Genomic DNA, 6,000 nt, shown 5'->3' on the forward strand with positions numbered 1-6,000 from the left:
TGTCCATGTTTTTTTTTTGTTATCTTATGATAAGTAAACAAACTTAGGATATTTTGTGATTTAAAAACACTTTGGATCGCTTTAAAGCAGAATTTTACAAGTTTTACCCGTTAAAGGTAATTACAACCCAAAAAAGTTAATATCCTTTTATACAATCAAGTCCAAATCCATTCTACATATTATAAGAGAAGAATGCCATAAATTAGTAAGGTGAGTATTGGACTGTTTGCGGGTTATTCGGGTGTGAGTTGGTCTCCCAAATCCCATGCAAAACGAGCTGAATAAGATGCGCTTCTACGGGTTATTTAAGTTTAGGGATGAGCGTAGGCGGGTACCCGCCTCATTTGGCGAGAACCGGAACCGGAACCGGCGGTTCCTAGAAAGTTAGAACCGGAACCGGAACCAGTCTAGCAAGTTCTTCAATTTTTGGAACCAGTCCCGGAACCGGCAGTTCCGGTTCCGGGAGCAGGTAACCCGGTTACATCAACTTTATTAAAAATTTTCAATAAAACCACAATTTATTTCGTCGGAATCGAATAAATTCGAAACAAAAACGGACAAAATCGGACCAATATTTTCTAAATCAGTCAAAATAGCGTGCACGCACACACACACACACACACACATATATATATATATATATATATATATATATATATATATATATATATATATATATAAACCGGTTCCGGCGGGTAGCGGTTCCTAAAAAATGAGAACCGGAACCAGAATCGCTTAAGGCGGTTCTATAACTTTAGGAACCGGAACCGGAACCGCTTAAGGCGGTTCCAATTTTGGAACCGGCAGTTCCAAAACAGTTCCGGTTCCGAAAACGAGTACCCAGTTCCGATGCTCATCCCTATTTAAGTTAATTATATGCAATTTATGAGGTATGGTATGGTCAACCATATAGGATTGATTATTTATTTGTCTATTGGTTTTTATTTTTTAATGATTGAAATGAAGCTTATTTGGGTATTTGGGTTCCGAGGAAAAAGTTGTAGGGGAAAGAGACGGTCCACGTAAAAACCTAATTACGTAATTATATCCAAGTATATATAATATATTTAAAAAACGTCTTTTTAAGTTTTTGGCGGGCCCACATAAAAATGTTCAAATCGCCATCAAACAAGACGATCAAATAAAATTAGTGTTATACTCGTCTGGTAGACAGGTTGACCGACAAATAAATTATCGCTCTTTGTTTATACAATATTACTCTTTAAAAAAATATAGTTTTCTATTTTAGGTTAAAAATTATATTTTTTTGGGTAAATTTCTCAAAGTACAATGTTTATAATAGAAAAATGAAAGAAACCTTTGAAGCCTAAATATTTAGAAACACATTATCAAATATTGGTGAACCAATCTTAATGATGGACGTGTAAAATACAATACCAATTTCACTAGGCTTAAGGCTTAAGTCGACCACCATGAAGTTTACAAAATGTGTTGCCTAGTAGAAGAAAGTGAGGATGATTATGTTGTTGCACCTTCAAGTTCATGAAACATTTTAAACCAAGAGTGAATACAAAAAACAAACTAAAGATCCCAACCGTAGTTGATGATTATGATGTTACACCTTCAAGTTCATGAAACATTTTAAAAAAAACATTGATAATCCAAAACTAAAAGAATATTGATAATTCAAAAGTGTAGTCATTATGTTTTCTCGGTAATTTTAATGGTTAATTCCAATTAATATGTAAAATGGTTTGAATATAGAAGCAATGTTTTTATGTGTAGATTAATGAACAAATGATAATTTTGTATAATAAATATAAAATTGAATAAACTGAAAACAAGTAAACACAACGAATCATGAAAATGATATTGTTATATGCAAACAAAAAATAAGGTAATATAAGAAACATATTGGAATGCAATAAAATAAATTAAAAATTCAGATGATGAATAAAGTGTGTTTTACTAATAATAAATACAATATTATATAAAAAATAAATTCTACAAATGTTTATAAGTTTTTAAAAACTTCTTTATACACAACAATGATCATTAATCGTATATTTACAAATATTAATATTTTTATAAAGTTTCATATGTTAACGTTAACAAATTAGAATAACTTAGATAATAATAAAAACATAGTCACTAATGATAGATTTATAAACGCTTCTTTTGATACAATATTTTTATCTGTAATCTCTATATAAAATGGTTCAAAATTGTAAGAAATATTATTTAAATTATGATTAATAACAAAATGATCATAGTGTACTTTGAAAAATAAATTTTGAAAAAGTCAAAAAAAGAACGACAATCATACATGATAATAAAATGAATTGGGTTTCTTTTCCCTACAATTTATTTTTTTGTATGTTGCCTTGAAGGGGTATAAGGTGGATTTTAGGGTTTGATGTAAGTGACATGCCTGAAGATGCATATCAAGATGTAGAATGAATGGATGCTTCTACACCACATGTATTAAGCGTGTTGTTTTAAGAGCATCCTAATAGTAAGCTTCAAAGTACAATATGAATGAGGTTGCTGATGATGTTCTATATAATAAGGTTGATGATGATGGGAAAGAGGTTGTTGATGATGGGATGAGGCTGATGATGAAGGCCATATGATAGTGCCTAAGACAAGGAAAAGAAAGTCATCAGAGAGGATCACTAAACTGAAGCTTAAAAAGACAGTTTTTGATAAAGATGGGGGTGGTTCCACATGTCCAAGTCTAGTGAATTTGGAGTAGTTAGGTATGTATATTGTGGATTTAAGTGGGGATGGTATACTTGGGTATTTGCATAGGAATCCTTTTTTGGTACATTTTGTACATCTTAGTTTATATACCCACTAAGTGCACCATTCGTCTAATTGTTCTCATGTACCTTTTGGGTTGCCTTTTTGGGATATATTTTAGGCAATTTGGTACAAATGGATGAATGGTACATGTTAGTTTATCATTTCTAATCTTTTGTAATGGTAGATGAATATGATGTAATGAATCCCCCCATTATGGTTATAATATTTTTGTTATGGATCAATATGTTTGTTATGTTTGTTATGTACCATTTCATCATTGTACTTTACCATTTTCATTTCACAAATAATTTGCAACTAAAATCTTCATACTAAAACAATAGTTACATAAGCCTAAGCACTTTTACATAGCCAATCCAAAAGTTGATCCAAACATTCTACTAAAAGCCAATCCAAAATGATTTACATTTTCAAAACAACTATTGTCACCACTACAAAAATAATAACTAAGAGCCTTACAATTATTTCTACCAAAGTCTTCAGCTGTCTATGCTCTTGCCCCTGCCCTGCCCCTGCTTTGTGTGAGTTGGGACGATAATGTGACCATCTTCTTCATTGTACCATTTGAAAAACCATAATCCTCTTCTTCCACCTAGAAAAAAACAACAATTGGTATAAATTACATACCTTTTTTCAGGGTTTCTCAAGAAATTTAAAAATTAAGGCAAATTGTTTACATGGTAATAAGGGCACCTGTAAATGTTTTTTCCATAGTTCTTAGGTGTTCGAGCAATAGATACCTTACACTCATCTCCACAACCATATCTAACTATTCTTTTCTTTCTTGATCTTAGACCACCTTGGAAGCTTGATTTGGCAGACGAAGTCGAGATTTTACAGAGATAGAGGGTAGAAGACGGGGTAAAGTCTCTGGATCGATGTTAATGGAAGACGATGAAGTTTGGGGGTTAAAAAGGGGGATGTAAATGGTTTGTAAAGGGGAATTAGTGAAAAACATTAAAATGAAATGTGATGGGCAAATGTGAGGCATCTATGGCAAAAAAAAAAAAAATCGATTTTGGGCATAACCGGTTTTTTATGTAAATTCGGGGGCTTTTATCTCAAAAACCTTGCAAATAACTAGAGAAAATTGAATAATAAAAAGCAAATTCAATTCTGCTGCAACTTTCCTAATCATGCAATCAACATAAACTACGTTATTCAAAGTGTGTTATATCTAACCTGGTACTGAAAAAAGCTCTAGTACATTCTCTTTTACCTAATTAATTAACCAAAACAAGCTCTTCGGTTAATCATAACTTTTTACTAATTTAATTAAACAAGCTCTTAATCAAATAAGTAAAGCAACATTATAATCTATATAGAATTCCCCACAATCTTCAATACTTCTCACAAGCTCGAAAGCGTAAAGATATGAAATTTCAGATTATATTAGAATTAAATCCCAACACATAACCAATTTGATACTTTTTTACTTATTAACAATGGATTAGAACAATTACATATTCCATTAACTGATTAACTAGATTGATGTAATTCTAAATTAGGTGATCAAGTTAAAAAGAACTAAAATCAGACATTCATTAAGCACAAAACTGAAATATCTAGATAGAATCACAAATAAAAAACCGGATCTAATGATTTATTACATGAAAAGTAATGATCTATGTAGAATTGAAATCTAGGTTTTAGCCATACATGGCTAAAATCTGATCAAAACCAATGAAGAGAAAGAATAAACTACTAATTCTTACTAAACTACATGATTGATATGATCTATAGCCTTCAGATCTTCAGAAAGTGATGAAAAAGTGAATAGAATCTCCATCAAAAGTCATTTCTATTGAAGCCTCAAAACTTTGAGTTTTGGCATGAAAAAGTTGTGAAGGTAAAACACGATCAAAAGAATGATCATAGAAGGGAAAACATGATTGCATTTTTGGCGAAATGCGTGTTTCGGACGCGAACTCTTCTGTTTCAGCAAATCTTACACAACTTCCAGCTTCCTGAGGTATTTTAGCTCCATTAAGCTCCAAATATGTATCCAAGCTACTTCCAAATTTCCTCTTCAATTGAAACATATGAAAACGACATAAAAACATGAGCAGTACAAGAATTCTAAGAAAAATCATGAGTTGAACATTATTTAACGCAATGCACATGAAGAACATAAAATCTAATGCAAAATTTAATAAAAACAAATAAAAAAGATGCATAAAAGGACATCTATCATGTGCTTTTAACTGTTTTTCAGATATATAATGAAGGCATTGTATATTTGAAGTGTGGGGTATCTAAGGGAGAAAAATAAGGATAACAAGCATACTTAGTAAAAAAATGGTCTAAATAAAAAATCCGGTAAATATTAAAAATTTGATATTATTGTGTTAGAGCTAGTTTGCTAGTGTTATATGAGAGGATTGGATGAGAACAATAAGGTTTAGTTAAGCAATTTTGTTATAATATATTTGTGGCTTCCCAGTTCAAGTTGATTATATCCTCATTAGATCAAACAAATGGTAGCGAAAACAAAAACAAATGTAATCTAAACTCGAAACATATGATTTTAAACTTAACTAATCTATGCTACTTATATAACTCAACAGATAGAAAACATACCTTAGACGCCTTTGTGGTTTTCTTTGGATGATCCAGTTGAATAGACTAGAGAACGTAAATGAAAGTTCCTCTTCTGAAATCGCACAGAAGAAACAAACAAGAAACAAATCCAAGTAATCCTTTGACTATAAGCTTCAACAAAATTAGAACTTCAATTATATTCATCGGCTACGACGTGGAGATCAATTGGAAATGACATGGGAACGACACTTTCAGATTCTCTAGGGTTTTGAGGATTCCTAACTTTGAGAGCTGAGAGATATATTTCATAAGTCTTAAAACCGGATTTGGAGCCCTCTATTTATGGGCTACTGATTTGAAACCTTAGAGATAACTATCAAATATAAAAATAATTATCTAATGAATTCAAATCATTTTGGAATATTCCATATTCTATTTATTTACTATTAATTAATTAACAAAAGAAGTCCCTCAAATAAAAATCTTTCAAATCTACTTCATTTTTGTTATTACGTGTAACCCTAAAGGAAATTTATATTTATAGTAATATCATAGGGCTTGTTATGGCTATGGTCACTAATCTCCCTCAGCTGCCACTTTCACTTAAGTATCAATAATTGACAAGTATAATACTCTACTAGAAACAACAGTGAGTAGCAGTCCACTGCAACTATT

This window comes from Lactuca sativa, chromosome 8 (genome assembly GCF_002870075.4).
Source record: "Lactuca sativa cultivar Salinas chromosome 8, Lsat_Salinas_v11, whole genome shotgun sequence".
Taxonomy (NCBI): Eukaryota; Viridiplantae; Streptophyta; class Magnoliopsida; order Asterales; family Asteraceae; genus Lactuca; species Lactuca sativa.